Source organism: Miscanthus floridulus, chromosome 16, assembly GCF_019320115.1.
Source record: "Miscanthus floridulus cultivar M001 chromosome 16, ASM1932011v1, whole genome shotgun sequence".
Classification (NCBI taxonomy): Eukaryota; Viridiplantae; Streptophyta; class Magnoliopsida; order Poales; family Poaceae; genus Miscanthus; species Miscanthus floridulus.
Window position 1 is genome coordinate 56,529,394 of NC_089595.1, and position 20,836 is coordinate 56,550,229.

Sequence of the window (20,836 nt, forward strand, 5' to 3'; positions counted from 1 at the left end):
TTTTATTCCCCCTTTTGCTGTGCCTATTTGCTTAATATGCGTTTTTGGACTGGGTTTTATCCTGGCCATTTGTATGTCTATTAATGATCTCTTTTGTGTGCTTTTAGATGGACCCGAAGTTTCTGAGGAACTTGAGGTACTCAAGGAAGGGCAACAAGAAGAGTGGTGAGGCAGAGGCAGAGGAGTAAGATGGTGGTGGTTGAGTTTGTGGCGACAAATGCATCTCTTGTATCGCTAGAGTCTTAGTTGTGAACTTAATTCTCACTACTGTGTATGATCAAGGAGATCCATCAATTGGTACCAAAGTGTTTTTTTTTTGTCTTGTTGCCTATCTGGAATTTAATTAAAACCATCAGTTGTCCTTTTGAGAATTGGGCACTCGATGTGTCGTTTTCCGTTCTGCTCTGATCTGTTATCACCAATTTACCTGCCGATTTATGCCCTCCTTTCATGTGGGTAGCTCGTGGCTTTGGTGGCACAGCCTGCACACTGCTAATCTGTGATGCGAGTTGAACGTGCTTTACTTGCGACTTTGCTTGCCCAATTGTCGTATGAGCTGAAAGGGATACTATCAAATGGCAGGCACATCGACTGACTGCGCTGTTTTGCAGCACAAAATCTCTATCTTAGCAGTCGCATGAAATAAAAAACACACTAAATAAGCCCGGTGATATCAGGCCAGCTGATTGTTGGCACCTTTCGCCCCTACTGGACATCCTCGTCACATATCACTGAGCAGTGAGCACCCGTACGCCATGCCGTTCTGTCTGACTGTCTTGCTCAGTTTCACAATTCAAAGGTAAGGACACGATCCCATTGCAAGTTTTTTTTCTTTTTTTCTTTCAGGTTTGTTATGCATGTGCTAACCAATCTTCTTTGATAATTTTCTCCGCAGACGAGCATGTATACCCAGGGAGAAACCCAGGAATTGGAATGGATCTATTCAGGTTTCCTTCTATTCACAAAGTTCTCCATTCACCTATCTGATCCAACATTGGCCATTTTTGCCACTGCTTTCTTGTACATAGTGTTCGGTCAACATCATCGGCCAATTAACATTTTGACATACATATGTGCTCAGCCCAGTGTGTCAATATCATGGGTTTTTTCGAACAGCAACCTCTGCTTCTGGTTTCAGATAAAAACCGACAATCAAGCAGGAGGAGAAGCGTCCTTGAGAAACATTCGCCGACTTCAAGTTTCGATGCAGGTAGGCAGTGCTGCTGGTGCAGTGTCTTTCCATTCAAGCTTATGCCTCAAGTGTTCTGCTATTTCATATTGTTACTTCGATTTGTGAAACCTCTCTTTAGTCGAGTCCTGACATATCTAGCATCCCCAAATGTGGTTTTCTACCATTGTCAGTATCAAGAAAATTTGTAATATGTATACAGAAAAGCCACTAGAATGACATTACTGCTGTTCCATTCCATCACTACACAGTTCAGAGCAATGAGGTATAAGTAAAACACGCACTTATATGTTACATTATCCTGGGAATTTAAGACCGCAAAAATTAGTGTGGTGCTTACAATAAGGTACAGGTACCACAGCTGTTTTGAATCAAGAAAAAAACCTTCCCGACTTTTCCCCCCCACCATGTTGCTCTTTTATTGAATTCCAGCTAAATTAACTGAAAGAAGGCTCTCGACTACTGATTCCATGGTCGGCCGCTTTTTTCTCTCTTCCTCCAAGCATGAGATTGCCAACTTGATCAGTCCCTTCACTTGTGAGTAGTCGAATTCACCACCCAATCTGAAATCTACAAACTCTGCTATCCAGAAAGGTTCATCCTTGTCCAATTTGTAAGAAAGCATCTTGATGAACTTCTTCAGCATCACATGCACCCTCTCATCCTCACCTTTGACCAAGTCGAAAACCCGTGTTCCTGACACTAGTTCAAGAAGCACCACTCCATAACTGTACACATCAGCCTTTGCTGTAATAGGTAAGCCAGAAATCCACTCTGGAGCAATGTAACCTACGGTTCCTCTTGCTCGTGTTACGTTTTGAGTAGGCCCTGATCTACTGAGCAGCTTTGCCAACCCAAAGTCGGTGATCTTAGGTTCCAGGTCCTGATCCAGTAAAATGTTTTCAGGCTTTAGGTTGCAGTGAATGATCCACTCTAGGCACTCATGGTGAAGATAGGCCAGACCCTTTGCTACACCTAAGGCAATGTTGAATCTCTGCTTCCAATCTAAAGAGGTTTTGCTTTTGAATAATACGTCAGCCAAGGATCCTTTCTCAGCATACTCGAGGACCAACATCCTATGGGATCTTTCTGAGCAAAATCCATATATTCTTACTAGGTTCATATGGTTGATCCTTGCAATGACATGCAATTCATCATGGAATTCTTCTCTGCTGTGCCTTATATTTCCCAGCTTTTTTACGACAACCACTCGATCGTCATCCAGAATTCCCTTGTGGGCAACCCCTGTACCTCCCCATCCAAGCTCATGTGCAAACTTTCAGTTGCCTTAACCAGCTCCCTGTAACTATACATTCGGAAATGATTTGTCATCATCTTGTAGCCGTCCTCAGCTGCCCATAGTTGTGATGACCTCAACTCCCTCCTCAAAACAAAGAACCATGCAAATGCCAAGAAGAAAACCTCGATAACGAAGAAGGCACCGATAAACCCGTAGAAGTAGATCCATTTTGGTTCCTCCTGATTAGGCCTATGAAAGTAACTGAGATTTTTTTCCATTATTGTTGTGCTTATTACAGGATCACATCTAAGCCGATGTGGTACAGAATCAAGCACGTTGGACTGCGGAATGGGGAGCTTTGATGTGTCCAAACTTGATGGGAGTTTGATGTACATTGTGCGCACAGTGGGCGTTGGGAAAGACCTTCCATTGAAGAGGAGAGACTTTGGATAGCATGTACCATTTCCCTCTTGGTACTGAAACCCCTTACAGGAGCAGTCGCTTAAGCACGCATTCCAGCAGGTTTCCCATGGCACCTTTTCGATGCGTTGTTGATCAGATCCCCAATAATCCGTGTTTCGTAGTTCCAGAAAGGTCACATGTTGCTCCCCATCGCAGGATATGTCTACAACAGGCAGGCAACCTTGTGTCCAGTTACCTGGGTTCTTCATCTGATAGCCAGGCGGGCAAGAACATACCGGTGAAGGCGAGTAGTGGCATATCCCGTACGGACCACAGAAACCATGAATCTTGCATGGCTGGGACTCAGCAATCCATGAAACCGACCATGTCCTGTCCGAGCTATTCAGGCTGTAGAGCCTAAGGTTCCCATCGTGATCCAGTTTAAGCCTCCTCTGAATCCCAGTGCCTCTATCAGAGGCAGCGAGCACATGGCTATTCGCCAAGTCGCTCGAGAAAATCTCCCCAGAATCATCAAGGCTCGCTCTTCTAGTGCTGTTGTACAAGTTCCTACTGTTCTCGTAGTACTGGAAGTCAGGATCTGGCCAGTACACGCTGGTGACGTTGGTGTCATCGTAGATGAGCGACAGCATGGACTCGTCGCTGAAACGGAAGGTGTAGTGACCAGGAACCTGGAGCTGGGTGGTAGAGACTAACTTGGATGTCTCAGCGATGCGCTGCCTGGGGAGGAAGGTGTCGGTCGGCGAGTCGAAGCTCTGCCAGACAATGTCGCCGCTGGAGTTCTTGAGGACAAGGTTGCCGGTGTCCAGCAGCTGAGCATATTGAGCGTCTGGGAATCTGCCTTGGGTCTGCCACACCACCGTGCCGTCGTAGTCGGTGAGGGCCATGCTCCCGTCCTTGCGCAGGGTGACGGCCGCGCCCCATGAGTGCACCGGGCTGCCGCGGTTGGCGCTCCAGACGGTGGTGGCCTTGTCGTCGGCTGAATTGGTGTACCATATCGAGAAGGTGAAGGCGCCGTCGTAGATTTCGTAGAAGCCGCAGGAGAAGGTGCCGTCCGGTGGTGACCGCAGGATTTGGGTCTCGTACTCCTCGACGACGAGCGGGGATTTCTGTGGTAGAGTGTCGTGTGTTGCGGCAGCGGCGGTGGCACTCAAGGTCATGAGGTTGAGGGCGAGGGCAAGAGCTGCGAGGAGATCAGCGGCCATGGCTGCAGGGGTGGTATGAGCTTCAGAGCTGGTGGGATGAGCATGGCTTGACTAGTTGTACTTCATTGGCTCATTGCAGTTGCTCAACTGAATTTTAAAGCCCTGTTGTCAGTCAAATACAGACAAGTCTGCCGCTGGGGCGACGTGTTGGGATATTTCTTTGCAGCTCGTGACTTTGTAAAGCTTATCCAGCTAGCAGGAGAGATGCAGCTGTAGTTGGACTTATTTGCGACCGGAAATGAGTTGTTGGCCTGGCAAAACAACCGATCCAGAGGCTTCATCTACCGGCAGGTGGTACATATTACATACAGCCTGATCACGATGCTTAGCTTCACACAGCTTGTGGGAATCTCCTCGAGGAAGCACGAGGATCAGGTCAGGAAAGTCGCTGTCCTACAGGGACAAGGACTTGTGTGTTCTGGACTAGTTATACTCATACGTCATGTTAGGGCTATGCATGGTTTATTTTATCACGGATACAAATCCGATATTCCGGTATTATTGGCGTAGGCTGATATAATAAAGCGTTATTTATCAGCCAAAGATTTTGTGGGTTTCAATTTAATTCATTAGAATTTTAACCTACAAGCACATGCGAGCCTAAAACAAGTGAGGGCTTGTTTGGATGTCTATATATCCATCTCAATACATGTGTGTCAGGATGAGTTGGCATGTAATTTAGTTTAATGTAAAATAATCTTTTCACAAGGTGCAAGACTTGCCACTTCATGAGGTGCTATCTTAGGATCTGTTCGGCTGGTCTATAAGCCGCTTGTGCTGATTTGTACGGCTAATTTGTTGGGAAAGAAAAATATTGTACAATGCCTGATAAGTCGGCTTATAATGACATCTCAAAATGCTCCAACGTCTTACCTACCAAAAAAATTCTGACAGCGGTTATCTAGAAGTAAAATATTATTTCCCATAGCCAAGCATGCACACCCAGCCAAAGAACGCCAAACAGAAGCAGCAACTACTCTGACGTGTCTTTTTTTTCTTTATTCTATGCAATGGGTGCTTATTTTGGATCCCGGTGCTTTGCGCTAGCACCCATTCAAGAAAATGCTCCAAGTATTGCACTTGCATCTCAACTCTCTTCTTTGCACCCTAAAAAAGACCACGTGTTGGAGCTGCCTTTATGAGAGTGTTATATCCTCAAATTTATTGTTTTGTGATGTCAAGAGGTCTAGACATATTCTACATAATTTTCTGTACAAATTAAGTGTTTACTTTTTCTAAAATTTTAACTGAAAAGAAAAATTCTTTGTATTTCCGTTTATCAGTGACCACTGACCACCGATATTTTTCGGATATCAATAATGTAATGAGATAAGATACAATTACGACACACGACAGTTGACATCAAATTAGTCTTGAGAGAGTCACATACTAGAAGTCAAAATCTAGAAGAACATACGAGTAGATCAATCATGATGCAGTTTCTTTTGGAAGTATGTTATTACGTGTGCGTATATATATATACTAGACTTCGTACGCGATCGAGGAAATTTTGTCAAAATTTGCTGCACTTGGAATTTTATATCTGAGGTGATGAGTCATGCGCCTTGGATTGACCTGCCAAGTCTATGCTTTCAGATGTGTTTCAAACTATTTGTAAACCGTTGTCTCTCTGTCATCCGTGTAACAGCCAAACAGTGACGTTTGTTGGAGCTCTCATGCACAAGATCAGGCCAGAGCCAGTCGCTGTCCAACACGGAGATTGCACGGACTTGTTTGACAGTTTGTCGCCATCCAGATGTAAGTTGTGTTTGGTTTGTGATCAACCAAACATGCTAATGCAGTTTGGAAGCTCAATTTCTCAAAGAATCTCAAGGAAATCAAAGGGAAGAGCTTGTGGGCCGAGTTGAGAGGCCTGTCTGCTGGTTGGTGAGGATGGAATGTTCAAGATAGCTGTTGGGGAGGAAGCAGAAGGGGTATAAATACCTCCTCCTTTCTCAACCAACCATTAAGTCAAGGCAGTGCCACGATATGTGCAGCAGTGCGGCGCTAGGCAGATCAGCAAAGGAATAGAAATTATGTATTGGTTGGCTTGGTTTGATTCGAGGATTTGTATGGTGGGTGTTTTGAGTAGGCCTGAGCATTCCATTAACCAAAACCAATCGGTTCGGTTCCTCGGTTTTATATAAAATTTGGTTATCCAGGAATTAGGAATTGATCTGTTACTCCAAAATGTTGGAACTGAGACGATTCGATTTCGGTTAGAACCGAACTAACCGAGCCATCCAAAGGTAGATACATACGCAATGAACAAACAGAGTGAAAAACACGAACAGAGGAGAGAAAAAAGGAGATAAATCGCATGAGGTTGCCAAAGCCTCGCTCCTGGACTGCTCTGCTACCGTGCCGTCATCTGTCCTCGCGGCCGCCGGTCAGCTGCTGCCCCTGGTTGAGAAGGAGCAAGGGCGCTGCCGCGCCAGTGCCAGGGCGGGGAAGGAGAGAGGGGTGCCGCTGTGCCAGGGCCGGGAAGGAGCATCCGAGCAGGGCGTTCCTCTGCGGTAGTGGGAGGAGCAGGGACGGAGCTGGGAGGGGGGAACGAGGAGGGCATGCGGGGAGGCGCGAGCGCGATGCATGACTGCGCGAGGGAAGGCCGGTGGGACTCCTAGTGGCGGCTGGGAGGGAGGAGTGGAGTGGAGTAGGGTTTAGGGAGGTTGCATATATAAGAAGGCCTGTTGGGCTGGGCCTTTTCTTTCTGATTACTGGGCCTCATGGGTTACTTCGGTTATTTCGGTTAACCGAGCTCAAGAATCGAACTAACCTGACTTATTTCGGTTACTTGGAACCAAGAACCAAACTAGGAACCGAAATATTCGGTTTCGGTTAGTTCAGTTTCTGTTAAGGTTATTTTGGTTCGGTTTTTGGTTCTCAGTTATTTTTGCATAGCGTTAGTTTTGAACACTTGGTCACACAGTGAAGCTATGCATTGTATTCTCCTTTTATAGTGCGACTTTTCCTAAACTCAATTTCAAAAGATAAAAGAATTTAAATGTCTTTTGAGTCCATCACCATGTTCTTTTGTTGTTGGGGTTCCACCATTCTAAATGGCATCCTCACATATCACTTGCTTGTCATATTGATAAATCTCATTAGTTCCCTAATTATATGGTCATTATCAGCAAAACCCATAATTACGGCTTCATTGCACTTATAGGTTGGTCATAAACACTCCACACTTGTGGTCAACTAGAGTTTCTCTTCGCCTTGCTTCGGCTGGGACGAGCACAATAGCCATGAACAAGCTTCCTCTAGAGCACCGCATAATTCTCTTGTGGGTTTCAACTGAGCCAGACCACCAAGTCTAGGAGGTGGTAACCTCCAAGACTAACAAGCAATCCCTGCTTGCAAATTGATCTCCTAGTGCCACTCGATCAATCTCTCAAAGATCCACACTAGAGACGCTCCAATCTTACCACGAATGCGATATCAACTAAGTATATGTGAGAGGAGAGCTAAACTTGGCTCTAAAGGGTGTGGATATGTTCCTTGGGCACCGGCAACAATCCAACATACAACGCCTATATATATAACCACCACTAAAACTAGTCGTTATTCACGTAAAACCCATAAGCCTGCAACGGCTACTTCCAATGGTCAAAAGCATTTTTTTGGACAGGGTTGGCGGTTAGAACGTGAGAAGCCTCCTAGTGGACGTGGGTCGTTAGAATAACGACAAAAAAAGGCAAAAAAAAGCAAAAAATTTAGTTTAGCCATCGCAAGTCATGAAAATTTTCGGATGAAAAACACGTGCTTCACGGCCGCCGGCACTCAAACCCATGACCTTAGGCTTCATACGTTTGTCCCCTAACTAGGGATGAAAACGGATCGGATACGGATGGATATCACCGATATTACATTTGTTTTCATATTTCTGTCCGGATTCGGATTCGAATACGGATAGTGTCAACTATGTTGGATAGGATACGATTGGATATCGACATCATAAATATGCGATTTGAGTATTCAGATACGAATACGGTATCGGATGTTGGATATCCGGACTCGGATACGGATAGATCTCAACCCCTCTAAACGGATTCGGTTTCGAATACGGTCGGAAAATATCCATACCGTTTTCATCCCTACCCCTAACCATTCTACCCATAAGACACTTGTGTTCATTTCGAATATTCATCCTCCTATTTTAAACTAGTTTTAAAATGAGTATTTATGATCCTGAACAAATTCAAATGATAAAGTTGTCAATTAGACAATTTTATGACTTTTTGAGATCTACAACTTTGGTTTGATCATTTCTCCATCCGACGTTGTTTGAAAATTTTGAATTTTAAATTTGAGGAAATTCAAACGTAATTTTTCTTGGATAGATGATTTCAAATGAAAAAACATTGTCAACTACACAGTTGTACAACTTTTCGTGATAAACTACTTTTGTTTTGGTCATTATTTCTCCATCCGAGATCATTTGAAAATTTTGAATTTCAATTGTAAGAAATTCAAATGTAATTTTGTTGGATAGATGATTTTAAATGAAAAAGTTGTCAACTACAAAGTTGCATAACTTTTCAAGATCTATAACTTTTGTTTTGGTGGTTTCTCCATCGGAGATCCTTCCCACAACTACACACTCACTTGTGACTAGAGCGTATGGATTCCTTTGGTATGAACTCTATAAAATCTTGTGAATCAAACATTTTGGCATTAAGACGACTTCAAATAAAAAAGCTGTGAACTAGAAAGTTTCATAACTTCTCGAGATCTATAACTTTTGTTTTGGTCGTTTCTCCTTCCGAGATCATTCCCTACCACTATACACTCACTTGTGACTATAGAGCAGTGACAGAGCTACGTGGAGGCCAAAGTGGGCCATGGCCCCCCTTGGTGATTGCATTTTCTTAATGATGTCTATATTTTGTCAATGATGTAATAAAAAATTGCACAATATAGGTAACTTGAATACTGTTGGCCCCTCCTCACATCTTCTTCAAGCTCGGCCACTGCTATAGAGCATATAGATTTCTTTGGTATTAACTCTATAAAAATCTTGTGATGAATATTTTGGTATCAAAACAATCTCAAATCAAAATTTTGAACCACAGAGTTGTAGATCTCGTCGAGTACTACAACTTTGGTATAAAGTTCATCTTCATCGGACATCATATGATAAAGTTATGAAGGTTTTCGTGTAGTATACCATTGCCGGGTCATTTCCCAAACCGACAGTAATAGTATGTCGGTTGAAGCAAAAAACTGGCAGTGATGACCCAATACCATTGCCGGTTCAAGTCAAAAATCGACAGTGATAGGAACCGATAGTGATGACCCAAATATCACTGTCGTTTGGTCCTATCACTACCGGTTCAAGTCATGAACCGGGCGTGATGTGCCGGTAGCCCCTATCACCGCCGATTAATGAAGGCCAATTCTGTAGTAGTGCTTGTTGCCAAGAAGTCTATCGATATGGAAGGGGGACGTCGAGGAAGGGTTGGGGGTGGTGACAACGTAGCAAGAAGCCACGCCTCCGACTAGACGTTGGGGAAGGGATTGGCATGGCCGAGAGAGGAGTCGGTGAGGATTGCGACATGGCTAGGGTAAGGGGTAGGGGAGGTGCAACGGAAAGAGGAGATATCGACACTGTAGAGGAGGCGACGACGATAGGTGTGGCTTGTGGGAGGGCGGCGCAGTAAGGTTTGATGGGCCAACACAGGATGGATTTGGTGGGTAGGGGCAAGGGGACCTAGGCTCGGACACGTGATACCAATTAAAAACAAGTAGGGATAATGGTTTGGGAAACACCACCGGGATAATGGTTTGGGAAACACCACCCATCTATTGACCATTGTGAGGGGTAGGGAAGAGTTGTACAAGTGTTTGTACACTTAGTAGCACAACAATATGTCAGCTATACAAAATTCCTAATATTAAAAAATATGGACTCAACCTATAATTAAGGGAGGTAAGTAAAAAATGATGAGGCTTTTACATGTATGCCATTAAAAAAGTTTGTAATTACACACAAGCCATTAAAAAAATTGATCAAACACGAGTGCCATCGTTCTGAACTTCTTTGCTCTCCAAGCCATTCCGTCGGTGTTCCGTTCGTTTTTCACCGTTACATGTGGGTCCGGTCAGTATAAAGGTCCAAAATACCCCTCTCATCCCTATCCTCTCTCTCTCAAACTCTCTCTCTTCTCGCGCGCACGGCGGCAGAAGAAGGAAGCGGCTGCGCTGGCAGGGCGGCATGGCGCTCTCGCGCGCGCCCGCGACGGCCGCGGCAGAGCTCGCCCGCGGCGGCATGGCGCGCTGCTCCTGCCCCGGGCGCCCCCAGTAGTCGGAGGTGGTCGGACCGACATGGCCGCGTGCGCCCCTGCCCGCCATGGCCGTCGGCCGCGAGACCTCCAGCGCCACCCTAGCCTTGCGCGCCCCGCCCCGTGAGTTCCGTCCGCCATGGCTCCCCTTCCTCGTCACGATCCTACCAGCGCTTTGCGACTGGCTCCCCTTCCTCGTCATCCTCGACCTCTCCTCCAACCAACTCACCGGCCCGATCCCCGCCGAGCTCGCCAACTGCCACTTCCTCAACACGCTTAGGCTCTCCGGGAACTAGCTCTCCGGCCAGATCCCCGCCTCCCTCGCGTGGCTCGACCGCCTCAAGACGCTCGACCTCTCGGGGAACAAGCTCGACGGCCAAATCCCGCCCCAGCTTGGCGACAACTTCTCCAAGGACTCGTTCTCAGGGAACTCGGGACTCTGCGGCCGCCCCGTGTCCTCACGCTGCGGCCACGAGTTGGGGAGCACCGGCCTTGGCATCGTCATTGCCGCGGGAGTCTTCGGAGCCGCCACGTCGTTGCTCCTCGCCTACTTCTTCTGGCGGTGCACCGGAAAGGGCAAGGGAGGGCGCCGCCGCCACAAGCGCGGCGCCAGCGAGTCCGGCGGCGAGGAAGACGGGAGCTTGTGGACCGAGAGGCTGCGGGCGGCGCACAACCGCCTGGCCCCGGTCTCGTTGTTCCAGAAGCCCATCGTCAAGGTCAAGCTGGCTGACCTGATGGCTGCCACGCAGGACTTCAGCACCGGCCACATCGTGGTCGCCGGGAGCTCGCGGGCGAGGATGGCTTACCGAGCCGTGCTATGGGACGGGTCTGCGCTGACGGTCAAGCGCCTGCACTCGTGCCCACTCTTGGAGAAGGCGTTCAGGGCAGAGATGGGTCGGATTGGGCAGCTGTGGCATCCCAACATCGTGCCACTGCTGGGCTTCTGTGTTGTCGAGGATGAGATGCTGCTGGTGTATAAGCATATGGAGAGTGGGGCTCTTTTGTCGGTGATGAAGAAGCCAGGGGAAGCGCCGCTGAAGCGGGCGCGGGCGCGGGGGAGCTCCGCCCCGGCCGCCGCGGGTGCGCGCGGGCGAGCTCCGCCGCAGCCATCGCGGGCACGCGCGCGCGAGCGCGCCATGCCGCCCTGCCAGCGCGGCCGCTTCCTTCTTCTGCCGCCGTGCGCGCGAGAAGAGAGAGAGTTTGAGAGAGAGAGGATAGGGATGAGAGGGGTATTTTGGACCTTTATACTGACCGGACCCACATGTAACGGTGAAAAACGAACGGAACACCGACGGAATGACTTGAAGAGCAAAGAAGTTTAGAACGATGACACTCGTGTGTGGTCAATTTTTTTAATGGATTATGTGTAATTACAAACTTTTTTAATGGTATACATGTAAAAGCCTAAAAAAGGATGTAGAAGAGGGCCTAATTCGCCTGAAACTATCAGTGGATCAGTGTCACCGGTGCTTGGTGCACAGCGTGCTTATTAATCGACAGGTTTCTTTGGTTGCTTTTTTCAAATCTATATAGTCAAGTTTTGTTTCACCGACTGAAATCCTTACATTACCCTGCATTTGCGTTCCTGGGGATTGAAATTTTGTTTCACCGACTGAAATCGTTATCGTTTACATCACCCGCATTTGCGTTCCTGGGGACTGAAATTTTGTTTCACCGACTGAAATCCTTATCGTTACACAAGTTAAGGTTTGTTTGCACGAGAAAACCAAATGACATTGGAACAGAGAACACTCAAATTGCACAGGATGTGATTGCAGAAGCAAGAGGGTGAGCCAGCTAGACGGTTTCAGTTCTGCCTTTAGTCAGCACAAAGTTTCCAGCTCTTCTGAGGCTGAGGGTATGCATGTCAAAGCGGGAGGGGTTCAAGATATTTTGGCACTTTGCCCATACAGGAGATATCAGCAGGCCCCGTTCGCTGGTCTGAAACTTGGTTAAAACTGGCTGAAAAACACTTTTCTGGCTGAATTGTTGTAAGAGAAAAACACTGTTCCAGCTGAAAAAAGAAGCTAAACAAGCCGAATACGAGGTAAGCCGACCAAGGGATGAGAAATGCTGATTCTCAATTTGAGTTGGTGTATAGTTTTGGAAAGTATGTAGCTCTCTGCCTAGTTCCAAAGAGCCCCAGGGAGAAAAGAACAGAAGAAAACATGCGATTTCCGGTGCCATTTTTCAAGATTGCCATGTTTTATAATTGGAGACGGTTTCATTAGGAAAACACAGAAGCGAACATTTATAGTCAAGGAAAAAAGAGTACATAGTGCTAAAAGCACACAAGGAAGGAAAAAAAGAGTAAAAGTCAATAGCATATACAGTCAATAGATCAAAGACCTGCATCACTTAGAAATTGGTCAAAAGTATAGGCTTGCGATTTAGGGCATCTAAAGGGAACCCATAATATGCACGTAAATTCCACATGTGAAGGACATGCATGTTCAAGCAGAGGGGCTCAAGATATTTTGCACATACATGTAGGGGACCCATACACAAGATAACTGCACAGTGATGGCAAAAACGCTGATGAATTCAAGATGGTGTATAGTTTTCGAAATTATGTACCTCTGCCTAGTCCCCAGAAGGTCCAGGAAGGAGAAAAACAGAAGAAAACTATTTCCAAACCCATTTTTTTCAAGCTTGCGATATTTTATAATAGGAGACAGTTTCCCAATATGTAAGAACTTAGTCTAGCTTTGTCCATGTAAGTGGACGGCGTGCAGCGGACACTGATACAGCACATAGGGCTTAAAGCAGATATTTTACAGAGGCAATCATATCCTTAAGAAAGGAAAGAGAGTACAAATTAATAGCATATATAGTCAATAGAGCAAAGGCCTGCTTCACTTAGAAATTAGTCAAAAGTATAGGCTTGAGATTTAGTGCATCTGAATTAAGCCTATAATGTGCACATAAATTCCACATGAACCATTAGGTGAGAAGCCACATAGAAGGCCTGGGATAACAAAAACACTAATTAAGTTTGGTGAGTTTAATGTTGTTCTTCGACAGATTCACTGAAACGCGCTGCAGAAGCCTGATAAGGTGGGGTCCATGGCCATCATTATATGATTTCAACCTTGAGGTTCTCACACAGCAAATCAAGTCCACGAAGCTCAGAAGATGAGATACTGTTGCGTATGGGCATTCGTTTCTTTTTGCTAGAACATTCTGGGAACTGTAGCCAAAATAAAAGATGTAAGACAATGCACTGTGTTCGTTAATTAAGTGAAAAACCAAACAACAATATACCTCGCAGCGCCGCAAAGTGAGCTTCTCAAGCATAGGAGAACCCCGAAGAAAGAATACCAATGTCTTGAAGTCATCACTGAGATCACATCTGTCCAGCAATAAGCTCAGGTTCTTGAATTCTTGGAATCTGGGTTCCGTACCAAGCACCTGTAGTACATTAGATAGTACCATAACATTATTGGAGTGAATAAAATGGAACATTGCAAGAGACAACAAAGGCATACCCTTGTCCCGGCACCCGACAATTTAAAATTTGTCGAGTTAGATATGCTACAAAGAAGCTTGAATTGATCGCCCTCAAGTTTACTTCTGTCATAATTATATTTGTGATGCCGTAGATGAATAAAAGCCTTGGCAATGGATGGCACCTCGTTTAATGAAACACCACCACGAAATTTATAAACATCCACAGCCAGATGCAGATATGCAAGAGCAGGGGCCAAGATAACAAGCACACAGGCATCAGTATTTGACTCACCATCAATAACCAATGTCTTCAGTGTGGGCGATATAATCTCAGAAAGACTGCGCCATCCACAATTTTTCAGAACCAGGGTCTTCAGCGAGTCGGAGGTGATTGACTGAATTTCACAATCGCAATGGTCCAGCTCCAAATCCTCCAAAGAGCGGCACACTGAACTAACACGCTTCACAAAATGGTCATCAAGAAGTACATGGCAGAGATGCAGCCTTTTGAGGAACCAAGAACCAGAGCTCAGTCCCAGCTTACTGGCACGATCCGGGGTGCAGTATTTCATGGCACAACGGAGCCATCCTGCTGCCAGTCTATTGCTAAACACCGGTGCTCTGATTCGGTCAATATGCAGCCGGAATGAATCCAATTGTGCAATGTTACAGCGGCTCGTCAGGGTCACGGCAAAATCCTCAAAATCCTCCAGTCCTTGTACTTGGTGAAGTACTTGTTGGATTTATTATGGCCAGGCCCATTTATATATTCAATAAATCAATAACTCTATGGCTTGTAATTGTGGGTATTATTATTTGTACTGGATTGAAAGTTAAAAGGACGTTGACTTAACTTAAATGATTGGAATTAATCCGTTTAATTTGAGAGGTTGAGAAATGGAAAAAGGCGTGCCACACGCGTGCGCGCGCGCCGCCGCCGGCCGGGCCGAGCTCGGGCCGCGGCAGGCGGGCGTGCGTGGCGTGTTAATTTTTAGCACCCACTAACTCGACCCGACTCTTGATCTCCCTGAGTCTCTCGGTCTTCCCGGCGAGTCTTCCAACTCCACTTAAAATAGAGAACACACGTATTCCGGAGATCAGTTCAGTTGCTTGGCTTTCCTCATCTCGGGCGTGGCGTGTTAATTTTTAGCACCCACTAACTCGACCTGACTCTTGATCTCCCTGAGTCTCTCGGTCTTTCCGGCACATGCTTCTGTAGCCTCTTCGTTTTTCCGGCGAGTCTTCCAACTCCAGTTAAAATAGAGAACACACGCATTCCGCAGATCAGTTCAGTTGCTTGGCTTTCCTCATCTCGTAACTCTACGCGCACGGAGGAGCGAGAGGGCAGGTGCTTCCGAAGCCCTTGTCGTTCGGGACCTTGCACGGGGGATCGGTAATTAGGTTTTTGGGGAGCGTCTACGCGAGTGCACGAAGAGCCGCGAGCCATCGTCAACGAACTGCGGATGGGAGGCTGGAACTTCGGAATCGCGGATGGGAGGGTATGATCGTTTTATCTTCTCTCTGTTTTACGTTCTACATGTTTCAGTAGTTCTTCAATTTGTTTCATATGTTCAGTCATGTCATATTATAAGATATCTTATGTCTGTTCCTGCTAGATATATGCTTTACATATGTGTTTCCTGCTTACAGTCCTGTTGTTTCGTATGTAGCTTTATGCTTGTTACAGATATGAAATATATACCATTCCAGGTGTTTATCTTTATTGTGATTCATGATCTTCATGAGTTTCAAATGATATATGATCCAGCATGTAGTTTTACCATGGATATAATCAATATCATTATTTCAATGATTAATAATTCTTTATATGTCATCATCATGCTGCTAATTTATGGAATTAAAATAACATGGAAATTGCCTATTATTCTAACAATCCAAAAACCTAATTTTAGGCATTTTTCTATAAGAGGTTTTGCTGCTGTGTTAAAGCTTGATCCTTTTGATGGTAAAAACTTCTTGGTTTGGAAAGCTAAGATGGAATTGTGGCTCACTGCAATGTCATGTTATCATATCTCTGATGGCAAACCTGCTAACTTGCCTCCTGAGGATGAGGCTAAGTTTAAGGCTGATGACAACCTCTTTCGAGGTGCAGTGATTAGCACACTTGATTCAAAATTCCAGAAAAGCTATATCATCCTTCCTACAGGGAAAGAGCTGTGGGATGCACTTGTGGGAAAATTTGGAGTTACCGATGCTGGTAGCGAGCTGTACCTCATGGAGCAGCTGTATGACTACAAGATGGTTGAGAACCGATCTGTAGTGGAACAGGCTCATGAGATTCAGGCACTAGCTAAGGAACTTGAGCTCTTTCCATGTGTCTTACCTGACAAGTTAGTACCAGCAAAGGATTTGAGGGAATCTCACCTCACACAAAACTGTCAATTCAAGGCATAGTCCATTGTTCAGTTGTGACTGAGTGAAACTCTTGTTCTAGGTGGATGTTCAACTTAACAGTCTATATCGAAACACTGGTATATCAAAGAATTGTGATTCTAGAATTATACAGTTACAAACCCTAGAGTTTGGTGGGGAATGTTGGATTTATTATGGGCTAGGCCCATTTATATATTCAATAAATCAATAACTCTATGGCTTGTAATTGTGGGTATTATTATTTGTACCGAATTAGAAGTTAAAATGACGTTGACTCAACTTAAATGATTGGAATTAATCCGTTTAATTTGAGAGGTTGAGAAATGGACAAAGGCGTGCCACACGCGCGCGCGCGCCGCCACCACCGCCGGCCGGGCCGGGCTCGGGCTCGGGCCGGGGCGGGGCGGGGCGTGGCGTGGCGAGGTAGGCAGGCAGGCGGGCGGGCGTGGTGTGTTAATTTTTAGCACCCACTAACTCGACCTGACTCTTGATCTCCCTGAGTCTCTCGGTCTTCCCGGCGCATGCTTCTATAGCCTCTTTGTTTTCCCGGCGAGTCTTCCAACTCTAGTTAAAATAGAGAACACAAGTATTCCGGAGATCAGTTCAGTTGCTTGGCTTTCCTCATCTCGTAACTCTGCGCGCACGGAGGAGCGAGAGGGCAGGTGCCTCCGAAGCCCTTATCGTTCGGGACCTTGCACAGGGGATCGGCAATTAGGTTTTTGGGGAGCGTCTACGCGACTGCCCGAAGAGCCGCGAGCCGTCATCAACGAACTGGAAGGAACATCTTCTTCTCCTACAGCATGTCAAGGGAAGCTGGAACTTCGAAATTGCGGATGGGAGGGTATGATCGTTTCATCTTCTCTCTGTTTTACGTTCTACATGTTTCAGTAGTTCTTCAATTTGTTTCATATGTTCAGTCATGTCATATCATAAGATATCTTATATCTATTTCTGCTAGATATATGCTTTACATATGTGTTTCCTGCTTACAGTCCTGTTGTTTCGTATGTAGCTTTATGCTTGTTACAGATATGAAATATATACCATTCCAGGTGTTTATCTTTATTGTGATTCATGATCTTCATGAGTTTCAAATGATATATGATCCAGCATGTAGTTTTACCATGGATATAATCAATATCATTATTTCAATGATTAATAATTCTTTATATGTCATCATCATGCTGTTAATTTATGGAATTAAAATGACATGGAAATTGCCTATTATTCTAACAGTACTTAGGATGCGGTTGCCATCTGTCACTGTCAGAATCAGAGGTATCACTGTCGGAGCTAGAACTGTCGTCGCCACTGGAGAGACAGACGAGGTTGCTGTCAGAAGGGGTGCCTTGTTGTTGAACTCATCAAAGTCGATGTTGAGGCACGGCACCGAGCGCCAGAGGTGCCTCCACCGTGTGGACAACACACATGTCTAGACCGCCTGTCGGGCTTTTAAGAATGACATGATGGTATGGAGGAGGTAGTCCGGGAGAGAGCTCAACTGGTCCGGGCCGCCAGCCGAGGATCCGCCGACGACACCACTTGCGAGGGCGCGCTTCCTGAAGGCATCCTCAAGCTCCATGGCGTGCCCTGCTAGATCGATTACTTGATGAGTCGCACTGCTAGATCGAAGATGACGCAAGTTTTCGAAAAATAGCGAAGCATTTTGCTGAGTCAGAAGCATGTTCTCAATTCTCATCGTTAGATTGAAATGAAGAAGGGTTCACGAGTGCCGAAAGCAAACCAGTCTAGGGTATGGGAAACGAGCAAAAGATGGGTGGTCGGCGAATGGGGCTTACAGAGCGCCGCAGCCTAAGCCTGCCGTGGTGGTAAGACGCGGCCGTGACAAGGGCGGCGCCGGCGCGAGCGGGGATGAAGAGTTTGCCTAAACCCTCGATGGTGAGACGGGGGGACAATTTGGGGGAAGAACAGAGAATTTGTTGTGAGCTATTATAAAAGTTCTCAATTAAAACGAAAATTACAATGTCTTATGAGCCATTCCTTTAAGTTTTTTACTCTTACGTACCACTACCGTTAACTTCTCCGAAGACGGCAGCTAACAGGATCTTAAATGTCCATTTTGCCCCTCTTACAGGTGGACCCCGCATGTCAGCCTTCTTCTTCACCACACACCACTACCTCTTCTTCACCACAGAGCAGGGGCGCCTGGGGAGCGGCTGACCAAGGCGCACCGGTGGGTGGCCACGGACTCATCGGAGGAGGACCGGCCAGGGCGCACCGATGGCCATCCCGTGCTCCTCCAACGCTTGCACGTGCGCCCCTGCCGACCTCTCCTCGCTCGCGGCTGTGGCTCGGCTCAACTGGGCACGACAAGCATGCCATCAAGGTGCTTACGGCTCAGGTGGGTTCTCACCATCTTGGACAATATTTTGGTTTTAGGGAGTGGAGGTCTGGTCTGAATTTAGTAGATCGGGTTCGGGTAGTTCGGGTTTGGGTATTGGGTAGTGGGTAATTTGCCCAGGGTTAAATCCAACGCAAACTTGTCCGGATTCAGGCTCCTGCGATTTGTCAATTTGTGCAAATTTCTATGGGACTTCGAAGCTTTTGAGCATTTCCTACCTGGTTTGGAGCCTGTAGAATCAGATCGGACGAGATTTAGGAGTGCCAACTAACGGGACCTTTTCTGGGTTCAGATCAAGGACATGGTGCTCAAGGCGTCGGGCGCATACCGACACTGCACTCCCATCCCGTGCACCCGTGCTCCTCGGACACCTACACGGCGTCCCTGCCCTTCTCGCTCGCAACAATGGCTCGGCTCGACTAGGCACGACGAGTGCCGTGGCTCGGCCGGTGCGGCGTTGCGTGACTGCCCGTGTCTCATGTGTCCACGACCTGCTCACCGGTGGGTGGCCGTAGACTCACCGGTGGATGGCCACGGTAAAAGTTTTGGTGAATTGATGAAATCCTAAGTGCTAACCTAGTTTATCAAGTGATCATAAGATAGGTAGCACATTCCAAGTGATGAAACAAATGAAGATCATGACATGATGATGGTGATGCCATGGTGATGATCAAGTGCTTGGACTTGAAAAGAAGAAAAAGCAAAACAAAAGGCTAAGACAAAGATATAAATTGTAGGAGCCATTTTATTTTAGTGATCAAGACACTTAGTGAGTATGATCATATTTAGGATCGATAGCCGTACTATTAAGAGGGGTGAAACTCGTATCGAAATACGGTTATCAAAGTGCCACTAGATGCTTTAACTCATTACATATACATTTATGATCTAGTGGAGTGTTAACACTCTTGAAAATGTTTGTGAAAATTTGCTAACACATGTGCAAAACCGTTAGTGCATCCTGGGCTTGCCCAGTTAGGCTAACTGGTTGGGCCGCGCTCGTTGTCTAATTAGGCCGCCGGCCTCCTCTGTGGGCCGCACGTGCCGCGCGTCGTGTCTGGGCCGCGCCTGGTCGGTACTCGGTAGGCCGCGCGCACGCCTGTGGGCCGTTCGCGCCGCCTGCCAGCGCCAGAGCCGCGCGTGCTCCTTCGGGCCAGATCGGTTCGCCGGTCATGGGCCGCAGTACTCCTTTCGTTTTTCCAAGGAATTAATGAAGATTTCATAATATAAATTCTGAGCCGATTTTGTTACTTCAATATAAAATTATTTAGGAGTCTAAAAATTATGAAACTAATTTTGTTAAGTTTCTAAAATCATGATCCATCTGTCAGTATATTTTGTTCATATAGTTTAATAATATTCTTGAAAGCTATATAATTAATTTGAGATACTTAATATTGGAAAAATATAAACTTGTAGGAATTTCTGTGATAGATCGGTGATGGTGTTGACTCTGAAAATTTTACAGTAAATTACTAATATTATTTGCTGCTCACTGTAAATTTTGTAGCTCCATAATAATTAGTTTGCTAGATAGATAATGTTGCCCTATTTCAAATAGGATTAAATTGATAGAATGGGATAACGAAACAACTTGGGTTTATATAACTAAAATAATTATTGAGAAATAACGTCTTATTCAACAACATGGATATATAACCTAAGTACGGTCGTCGTTAGGACTAGCTCGTTAACTTGAGAGGCATAAATCGTATTTTTACGAGTTAGGATTGTAGTCAATTAATTACGTCTTTATATTGCATCGTATTGCATATCATAATAGGGACGTCGTTGGATCATGGAGTCATCGAGAGTTGCTAGAGAATGGTACTTTTGGAGATTATGTCGCCATGATGGAAAGCTAACTGCTGATTAAATCTTACCTAGGCAAGCCATAGTGCATAACCCCTACTTTTCTACACTTTAAATTATATTTGTGCGTTAAGTTTTAAGGAGTTGAATGAAACCCACTTGCATATAAATCTTTATCCTATGAGTCTTATTAGTATGATAGGATCGCGTAGAATGCTATGCTACAGGACTCCGGTAGAAGTCGAGTGATTATCTATCACTCGCGAGATATAGGGAAATATATTACTGTATTATTATCACTTGAAAAATATAAATGGTGGAAATAAAAAATGGTGACCGGGCAGGGATATGATTTAGGTATTGGTGAGTGTAAGAGGTTATGTCACCACGGCCGCGGGGCATAGCTTGGTTACACTGCTTTCCCTGTCTGTGTCGGTTAAGGACCGGCCGTTGCATAAGACGCTAGACAAGTCATAGACT

At 45.8% G+C, this 20,836-nt stretch overlaps 3 pseudogenes; 1 reads left to right on the forward strand and 2 right to left on the reverse strand.

The window, feature by feature from the left end:
- Positions 1-1,362: 1,362 nt before the first annotated feature.
- On the reverse strand, positions 1,363-4,884 carry LOC136512576 (putative receptor protein kinase ZmPK1; annotated as a pseudogene).
- Positions 4,885-10,357: 5,473 nt separating this feature from the next.
- On the forward strand, positions 10,358-12,130 carry LOC136510709 (probable inactive receptor kinase At1g27190; annotated as a pseudogene).
- Positions 12,131-13,185: 1,055 nt separating this feature from the next.
- Positions 13,186-17,764, reverse strand: LOC136514401 (F-box protein At5g03100-like; annotated as a pseudogene).
- Positions 17,765-20,836: the final 3,072 nt, after the last annotated feature.